Source organism: Geospiza fortis, unplaced genomic scaffold, assembly GCF_000277835.1.
Source record: "Geospiza fortis unplaced genomic scaffold, GeoFor_1.0 scaffold237, whole genome shotgun sequence".
NCBI classification, from domain to species: domain Eukaryota; kingdom Metazoa; phylum Chordata; class Aves; order Passeriformes; family Thraupidae; genus Geospiza; species Geospiza fortis.
In genome coordinates, this window is record NW_005054319.1 from 6796658 (window position 1) to 6807033 (window position 10376).

The 10376-nt window shown below is 40.4% G+C and overlaps 1 long non-coding RNA gene across 1 annotated transcript in view; it reads right to left on the reverse strand.

The window, feature by feature from the left end:
- Positions 1-10376, reverse strand: part of LOC115947808 — a 51312-nt gene continuing 40936 nt past the window's right edge. Inside the window, exon 3 of the long non-coding RNA XR_004081667.1 lies at positions 1-27. This is a non-coding gene — a long non-coding RNA (uncharacterized LOC115947808). The remainder of the gene's footprint in view (positions 28-10376) is intronic.

The window sequence follows — 10376 nt, forward strand, 5'->3', positions numbered from 1 at the left end:
TTGGAGCAGCAGCAGGCACTCTGGAACCTGGAATGGAGTTCAGGAGATTTTTTAGTTTTAGTTTAATAACTAAGTTTTAGTTTTAAAACTGCATTTGGTGTATACTACAAGTATTGCTGAAATATTTTTTAGAGTTGTATTATTATCAGATAAAAAGGGATAATTTTCAATAATGGGTTTTTTTCTGCATAAATAATACATAATTTATATTTTGCATTCTATCCTACAAATTTTAATTCAATATTAGAATACTTCTGGAAAAGGTTTTTTTTCTTAGTTTCCTGTAACACTGAAATGGATGAGGTAGGTATCTGTGTCCTGTCAAACCTCCAGAGCAGCCAAACTATTGCTCATCTATAAGTTCAGATTTAGTAATTTCAGTTAATTTGGCTAGAAACAATTTTTTGTAGAAATGATGAAAGTCAGAAGCAAATTTGAACTTTGAACTTGATGGATTCACATTTAAAGTAGTTTTAATAATTTAGTATTTTTACTTTTTACCAAAAAATTGATATTTGCAAGAGTATTTTAGCATGTCACTACTTTATAAAGTCTATAAGCGTAAGAGATTGCAGTTCATAGAAACACAGTGGCACTTGAAAAAGTTCTGAAATGTTTAAGGGTATTTTTTGGTAGGGTATTTTCATGCAGGAAGCATTATGCTTAGTGTGAGCTCTGGTAGTGATCCTTTAAACCTTTTGTTTACTTGAATGAGTCTTTTGGCAGTAGTCCAGTAGGAGGCTGAACTGTTCTAGTGTTGTTCTGCAGTGTTGTTAAGCTGACTTGCACAAGTTAGTACAGAAACTGTGTTTCCAGCTTTTCCAATGTCACTGCAAGGGTAGGAGGCTTCTGCTGTGGTTTGGTTTTGTTTACCATGGAGGTAATCACAGCATGCCTGAGTGAGCCAGCAGTCACTGGAGCTGTTACTCCCTTCTCCTTTTTCACATTTTCCTCCCATCCCCTGCCCTCTTCCCCAGAGATCCAGTCGCAGAACAAAGCAGGAGTAAGAGTTCGGGTGGGCAGAGCTCGGTGGGTTTGCTGCAAATTCTCATAGTTAGCTTAAGCTCCAGGGGAATTATTGTCCCTTGAGTTTACAAAGGAACATTTATATGCTGTGCCAACTCTGTCAAAGAGGTTTTAACTTCCAGCAGAGGATCAATAACAAAACAGTTGGAGTGCATTAGCAGCTTAAGATTTTCTAGTCACTTATTACATGCAGGTATTTACTCCCTGAACAAAGACAAACGGATCATTTTGGGAGGTGGATGTTATATGTCAGTTTCCTGGACTGTCATAATTTTAAGGTTCTCCTATTTCATTTGAGCTGTGTTCAAGTTCATGGCTGTGGGCAATACTAATGAAACTAATTTCAGGTTCTCATTAGTCTGCATCTTTCTGGATAATTAGGCAGTACATTCAGTGCATTGATCATGTAACCATGTGCCCTGTGTATTACAGTGGTTTTCCATGCCTGTTCTCTGGAGGCAACTCTTGCTCCACTTGCTAAAAAGCAGCAAAAGTTCCCATTTCATTGGTTCTGCTCTTCACACTTGTCACCTCCTGAGTGATGACAGAGATGTGTCTGTGATCCTGGCAGTCTCATGACAGCCAGGGGTGTACAGTCCCTCTCATGAGCAGTGGGCCTGGAGTCTGGGAAAAGGCTCTGTGTGTGCATCCCTGCCTGAAGGAGGCCAGGTTGGGTCCAGGATGTGCTTTTCAGGCACGATGCTGTGTCCTTAGGAAGGACAGCTTGGAGGAAAAGTGACATGGCTGAGGCTCTTTGGGAGCAGGAGGAGGAAGACTGATGCCTGGGTGTTGAGTTGGGCTGTGCTGGAGGAAGCTGACAAGAGGAGCAGCAGCGTGGCACGGCCCAAGTACCAGTCAGAACAATGTGCTGCCCACACTGTACCACAGTTTCATGAGCTCCTGTCTGAGAGCCAGGAGGTGGCAAGGGAGGGAAGGATAGGCTGTCTGCTGCTGACAGCAGGAGGGTGGATGGGAATGATGCTGCCTGCAGCTTTCCAACCTGCTGTTTCAGAGCCAAATGATGGGAAGGGATTGCACATGTAGATACCATCAAAAAAAGGAAGCGGTGCATGACCAGAGCTTTTTGCATGCTGAATTAATACTTTTCTGGAGCTGGTGAGCATGCCACTTTGGCTGGAAGAGGGAGCTGTGAAGGGCTGGGTGTGAGGAGCCATGCAATCATTATTTCCAGGTACACGTAAAATAGAAAGCTCCTTGTGTATTACAGCAGCCTCTCTTGGCTCTGCAGTGGCTTCCTTAACTATCTCATTGTGCCAGACTCTTCTTGTGACAGTGGCTTCTAGTTTCTGAAAAAGAGACATGTAAGTTGCTCTTGTGCAGTTGTCATCCACGGGTGGGAGCCTGGTTATATTTTTGTAAAATGAGTGGATAAGTGGCTGGCACCTGTCCAGGCCATTGAGGGCCCTTTGGCTCTGCATTTTGGCCATAAATCCTGTCAGAAGGAGAGTGTGCCCATTCCCTGCCCTTTGTGTGGTGTGGAGAAGCAGTTCTGTTCCAGGCAATGGGATCTGTGAGGTGTCTGCTCCTCCAAACTCACAGCCAGCACAGGAATGGGAATCCTTCTGCTTCCCTTTGGGGTTGTGTAACTGTTCTCCAGCAGAATTGGGCTAATTGAGAGAAGAACCAAGAGTCTTGGATATTTTGTAGGAAAAAAGCCTTGGGACAGTGATCATCTTAAAGTAAAAGCAAGACTGGTAAAATCTCAAGTAGGAGAAAGCAGTGCCTCTGGCTGTGTAAGGACAGGGACACTCAGGAACAGAGACCCTGAGGCACCAAAGGTCAGGTGAGAATTGCAGCTTCCTGTGGGGCTGCAGAGCTTGTGGGGTACTGTGGGGAATTCAGGGGAAGGTGGAACACACACACACACACAAAACCCAACACAAACCCAAACATAAACAAATACTCCAAATGGTGTATGTTGAGTCCTCCTAAGGGACCAGTCAAGTCAGCTGGGAGACACAGTTCTTAAAATAACTGAATGAAATCCACATCCCACTTAACCTAATGGTATTACTTAAATGAATTTGATGATCCAAGGGATTTTTGCTGGCATCTAAGAGTTGTGGTGTATTAGTTTGCCTGTTATCTCTTATCTTCCACTCCCTCATTATGGAGCACTGGTAACGTGCATTCTTGGCATAGTTTTATGGCTTCTGCACAAATTCTCAATCCTCTGTGCAGTTAATAGATTTGAACTGCAATTTTGATATTAGGGAATCAGGTGAGATTTGGGACATTCTTCTTGCATCTGTGTATGACAGGTTTTTCTCCATTCCTCAAAGATCAGTGATTAGGTGTTTTTTCCCCTTGTAATGATATATAGGTAGGTCACTGTGCTTAGAATTTTTCTTGAGAGAGCTGGGAGAGACACAGTGTAAAAAAGATGGCTAGTGGAAAGACTAGAGAATAACAAATGGAAAACTTAGTTCTGATTAAAGTAATAGCTTGGCAGGGAATATAATTGAAAAATCATCTTAAATTCAGCAGTTTCTTAATCACTAAGCTGAAAGCAGTGTGATCTGGAAAACAGCATGCAGATATTCTGATTAACAGCACCACCACCAACAATAACATCAACAAACCAAACATAAAAATCCCCCACAAACCAGACCTCAAAGGAAGTGTATCCTGAAAGGCCAGTCTAGATAAAGAAGTGCACACTTTCTGTAAGCTTACAGTAGAAATGTGTGTGTGCATTTATAGTGTAGTCATAAATAATGTGTGTGTGTACAGTGGTGGTCCAGAGAGGCTGTGCAATCTCCACCCATGGAAATACTAAAAATCAGACTGGGCAGTGTCCTGGACAAGCCTGTTCCAGCTGACCCTGCTCCAGCAGGACTTGGGCCAGGGGATCTCAAGAGGCTGCTGCCAGCCTCAGTGATTCTGGGGTTTCTCTTTCCATGAAGGTTTTAACAGCCCATGGAACATCCAATGCAAATATTCTATGAAATAATCTTTGCTAAGAACACGCAGCATATTGTAATTAATATATATTTGTCTTCATGCTTTGGTTTTTTTGGTAGTACTCTGTTTTTTGAGGGAGTTTGTTTTTGGGGTTTTGTTTGGTTTTTTTAACATATCAGTAGAGAAAGCAGAAGTCCCTTGGTGTCCCTGTAAATATTTGAATGTCATCCTATCTGTTCCGAGAGGAGAGCGCAAACCAAGTAGGTACTGATTTCCCAGTAAGTCTGTCTTTGTCACTGGTACTGCCAGTTCCCACAATCCTAGCATTCCCAGGCCATCAGTCAGTGTCTACAAGGAACAATTTTCAAATATTAAAGCATGTGAAAAGAAACACAAGCCAAAACTCAGAGATCTCTAGGGACTGTGACCTCTTAAATGGAATATATTCTGACATTTTCACAGGCTACATGAAAGAATTCCAGCAGGGTCATTCCATTTGGTAAACTTCTAAACAAACATTCCATCATTTTAGTTTGATTTATAGATATTATTTTTTTTTAATTATCTGCTTATTGTGAAGAGATTAACACAGGAGACATGACCTGTGACTGACTCAATTCAAGGCATCTGGTATATGTGAAATCCTGTTTGGGGGCCTGGCATTTGAGTAATTACAGGAGATACAGAAAGCATGTTTTCCTTTAAAGAGATCACTTGATCAAACTGTCTTATTCTGAGCTTTTTCTTGAAATTCCTTGTGCACAACTAAATGCATAGCTACAAAAGAATGTTGAGTTAATTTTAAATTCCATTGTATAATTGTTTTAATTTGTTAGAACTAAATCCTAACTGCAAATGTTGTTGAAGTGTCAGTTTGTGACACAGCCACTACAAGAAGGTAACAGGGAGCAAACAGAACTGGTAATTGGTGTGCAGCACTTACTATGGGCAACTTCTTCAAATCAGAGGTAGCACACTAAATGACTAAATATTGTCCTCTACAGGATATATATATGCAGTTAAATGTAGATCTGTATAGTTAAACATATACAAAAATGCACATTTTTATGTACTCTATATAGGCATTTTAAAAATGTTTATTAATTTAGATGTGTATAGGGGTAAGACCAAATGGAAGGTGGTTTTCATTTAAGCAGTGAACACTGCCAACATATGTCCTCCCTTAAAAGGAATTTGTGTGGGTTTTAGTGGGAGTAGAAGAACATGCAGACTTATAAATTTGACATCACTCTAAGTGTTTGGTATTTTTCTGGGAAGGGTGACTGAGGTAGATGGTGACCATTATTTGTGTTGTTTGGGTCTTTGTTGCCACAGTGGTGGAGAATATAGGCAGAACAGAGCTCCCCCAAAGCAATTCCCCTTAATTAATAATTTGAAGTAATGTTCTTAATGTTTATAGAAGTAATAGAGTAAGTTATAATAGGGGTTATGTAAACTGATGCTTTAGTCTGTGTAGTCAGAGCACTATTTTCCTATGCGAAGAAATCATTACACCATGATTGAGAACTAGATTATCCTAACACAATATAAAGCACCAAGATATTCATCAAGGTGTATGTAAAGCCAAGGTGAAATGGATATTTGTGTAATTAGGCTTCTTTCCCATTAGAAAATGTTATTATGGTAGTGAAAGAGTTTAAACACCCAAGGGCATTTGGTTTGGTTTTGTTTTTCTTTTTGATGGGATTGCAAAGGAATGAGTTCCATATGATGTGAAGAGTTGGAATGTACTGTTAAAGCAATTGTTGCTTAGTTACTTGGCGTTTAAGGAGGCTGTGAAGCAGCTCCCAGTCAGTGATGTCACTCAGCACATCACTGATGCTTCACCCAGATAAGGATTTGTTGTGAGGGGCAGACAGGCAGGCACTGGGAAGGTACCTGGGGCTGCATTGCTTCCTCCTGTACTTTGGAATTTTAATTTATAACTACTAGACACTTCCACCTTTTAAATAACACTTCTGCTGTAGGCTGAAGGTTGGCAGAACACTTGGAGTCTGTGCTACAGAAGAATGGAAGGAACAAGTGCTGATGACCTTAGATGTAAAGCAAATGTTTGTGAAAAACTTGTGCAATGCATTGCTCTTAAATGAGATTCTGGCTTATGAAACTGACAGAAATGTTCCATTCTGAGGCCTTTTTTCTTCATTTCACCCACTCTTACACAGTATATTCAACTGTAATTGAAATTCAAATGAGAGGTACTTCTGCCCTCTGAAAATAATGCAAATTCTAACATTTCATTTTCACTGAAACCAAGAGCTTGTTGTGTGTCTTTTACTTCAGCTTCTGGTTTGGATACACTGATGCAGTTTGTAACAAAGTTCAAACCTGTAACTGAAAAATACAACATGCAGGAGTCAAGATTTTCTTTCAGCTGAAAGAGATCCTTTGGTTTTGTTATTTGATAGAAACCAGTCTCTCAGCCACAAGTTTTGTTTCTAGGTCATTATAGGTTTCTCTGTGATTCTCAGTTTCATTTTGCTATTTGTAATGTTAAAAACAGCTCATTTGAAACAGGTACATGCTCAAATTGCAGAGGTTTTATGTCCAATGTTTAGTTTGGAAATGAGTAGTTCTCTCTATTACAAACATTCTCCATTTAAATAGTCAGCAGCAGAAAGAGAAAAAGAAAAATTTGCAATTTGAAAAGTTTTCTGCCTGTTTTTAACAATGCCATCAATTTCAAATGACAATCCAAATTCCAGCTCACTTTTAGACACTGAACACAAAATGATTTCAAACTCTGAGTGGAGTTGTAAGATCTCAAGCTTTTTCTGTCCCTGATTTATATTGTATAATTCATGGGTTGTTCTATCAACTGTGTTACTGCTAAAATTAAGAGTAGTCAAAGAACAAATAAGTTGCTATTGTTTCACTCATACTTACACTAGAGGATTTTTTGTGGTAGGCCAGAATGGGTGATTTGAATGGGAAGGTGTTAAGTTCCCACCTGTAAAGTCACAATTTCTTTTCAGAGAAATGTGGAATTAGGGTCCTTTAAAACCAACAACAAAAGTAACTGAAATACAAAGCAGTTTTATCTGCCAAAACAATCAAGGCAGATACTGCCCAGACATAGGCAGTGTGTTCAGTCTATCAGTGTGGTGATAGTGGTTCATGACAGAAATTCTGCTACTTCATAAGAGCTTAAAAAATTACCATCAGATTTGAAAGTGCATGAATAACTCTGAGGAGTCATTGTGGTGCTTTAGCAGTCACAGGTAAGAACACAAGTGAGCCATTCTAGAGGAGTTCCAAATTCATTTCATTTGGCAGGGAAGGAGCCCTTACCTGGCAGGTGGGTGAGCACTGGGGGTAGCAGGCAGCACTGCCTGGGTTCACATGGGACCTGCTCAGGACACCTTTGAACACCTGGGTACTGGTAGGGAGCAGGTGAATTTGGTACTGGAACGTGCTAACAGTGTTTCTGTTTCTTCTGGTACAGCTCTTAGGGATGCTGACAAAGTCCATCATAGGAACATGCACTTTTCCCAGGTTGCAGTGCTGTGGAGCTGGGAAATGTGAGATGCCTCCAGGTGCCTGTGAAGCTGTCCCAGAGTTTTAGACTTTTCCAACAGACATGTTGAGGGGATGATTAGTTTTTCTTTGAAGCCTTATCACTAAAAATATAAGAACTATAATGTTGCACACTCAAATAGCCAGTAAAACCAAGTTATCAATTGAGCTTGGGTTAAGGTATATTTAAGACTTCTGGAAAAACAAAAGGTTATTGGAATAGGAATATTTTTTCATTGTGTGAGAGATAAATGTTATTCTTCATGCAGGGATTTAAGAGAAACTTATCCCTGAGCAGAATATCCAGATATTCTCCATATTCACAGTATAACTGAATCTGGAGCAGAACTATTTCCTTCTTCAAATGCATCTTTTCTTTGTCTTCATTTGTTATGTCTGCCCTCACCCAACTATTCCATATTGTATAGCATTTATTGGCAACAGCAGTATTTGGTTACATGAAAAATACACAGCATCATTTTGACCTTTCAGCTCTCCTAGTCTGTACAAGAATTTCCTCATTCTTATTTTTCATAAATTCTGTAATTCCTGCTTTTCATACTAAAGATTTTGCATTTTACTGTTGAGATTTTGATCAGACTTCTTAAAGGTCTTCTAAAATTTTCATCTCTGTGTTAAAGTTTCTATTGAACTAAGAGGTAAAATTGAAGTAAAATATGACATATAACTTCAAGTAGCTGAAGCATAAGCACATTGATCTGCTGTGGGGTGGCTACTCTTGGAAAGGGGGAGGAGTGGATAGCACCAACTCCTGCCTAAGATCAACTTTCTGAACAAGAGAAATGCTCCTGAAGGCTTGAGCTGCTCCCAGCTGCTGTAACTGTGATCAGCTTTCACCTGAGCACTGGGCACTCTCAATTTATATAAAGCACTATAAAGGGATAGGAATGGATAGAACTTCCTTCAGAAATATGGTGTCTGAAGAATGTCTTTCTCTGGCACCTTTAATTACACACTTCCTCATTAGGGCATGGAATTTTTAAAATTTCAAAATACTGTTTTCTGAATCAATGGGAAATCAGAGTGTGTGAAGTGCACTGTACCCTTTTCATAAACAATTTGTGCTGTTATATATTGTAACACTGTTAGAATATAATTTATCAATCCAAACAATTAACTTCTCTCTTGGTACAAGAAAAATGTGGAGTTATAATTTGTTATGTCAGTAAGTGTGTAATATTCTGTTTATTGACTGTGTCAGAGTTTAATGTGTGTTTAAGTTTAAGCAGTATGTGTTTGTATTCTGCTTGTCTGTTTTTATTTTCTGAATGTGTGGAGTTTCTCAACAGTAGTTTTGTTTCTTATGCACAGTAAGTGTTCGGCTGCAGGCAGTGAGGAAGTTAATTTGATTTATGAAGGAGCTTTTCCACAGTATTTTTCCTTGTGTTCAGTAAAAATCACTGCAAAAGCAAATGTATTGGAATAGTCTGTAACTTGCATTTAAGCAGAACATAATTTAAGCTGATAATTTCTGTACAAATGATATGCAGACAACTGATTTTTAGGCCGGGAGAGTGGCCTCAAATCATTCATGCTGCAAAGAGTTTTTTGCCTGTATTGTCAGCTCCTTACATGTCAAGAGGTTGCTAAAGCCTGGTGAGCTCACTCCTCCTTGGAGTGTGCAGTTCTGAGCAGATCTAGGTCTCCTTCTCCCAGCAGCAGGCAAACAGGGAGAAGCTTCCAATTCCTTCTTGGGCAACAGCCAGTGCTCAGTCACTGGCTTGTAGAAAGATCCAAAGAGGAAAAGATGAGGTTTTTTCCTAGCTTCCACTTTTAAAAATTCTGTATCTCAATGTATATAGGTATTTCCAAATCTGATTCTATGGAAGTGAAACATTTTATCTGAATGGAGATATCCTTTATAATTTCAGGTTGAAGGATTTAACATACCAAGTAGAGGTGTGGAAAATGTGTGCAATGATAGCATTTTTAGGCCAAAGGGAAGGGAAAGTACACCTGCCAGAGTTCCTAGTTGACATGTAGAGACTATTTAACATTATGTATAGTTTCTTTTCTCTAAGTACAGGAAATTAAATGCAGACTTGTCTGCTGTTCCCTTATGGCCAATGCCAGGTAATTAGAGGGGATCCATTTCCCTGAAATCTTCCAGGTTGACACTCAAGTTGATGACTCATGTAAGATAAATGGGATATGCTGCAGAGAATGGCAGATCAGAAGCTGTGGGAGGAAATACTCCTGAAACTGTTGGGAATAATGAGATGTGTAACTAATGCAAAAAGGAAAATAATCAAATACTCGGGGCTTAGATTTTTACAACAAGGAATAGAGGCTCTCATGCTGCAGGGAAAGGCATGGAAATAATCACTGGTTTTCCCAGTTACCTCTGCTAGGTACATGTCTCTGGAACCAGTCCTGGGGTTGATGGGTGTGAAGGTTCCTTAACATAACTATAACTTTTTCAAATGGCGCTGTGCAGCTTTGTTTACGGGTGAAACTTAATGAGTAATGAATGTGCCGGTCAGGCAAAGATGAAATATTTCTGCTGCCTGCAGCAGTGTTCCGAGGAGTGGGGGCAGGGAAAAGGAAGGGGGGAAAGGGAGAGAGACCTCAGCAGTAGTTTGTCTTAGGTATCAGCGAATGCTCTCCAGCAACTGCTGGATTTATTTTTAACCGCTTGACTCATTCTTTGTCAGATGATTGACCACCGAGCTGCACATTGAACACCAATGTGCAGAGGAAGCGAGCGTAACTCCAGGCACAGGAGGAGTGTCTGCCTGGGAGGAGAGGCGGGCTTTGGGACTTGGGCTTCACATGCTCGGTGCCCGCGCTGAGAGCGGGCTGCGGGCTCGGAGCGGCCACAGCCAACCGAGCCGGGCTGAGCCGAGCCGGGCCGGGCTGAGCCGGGG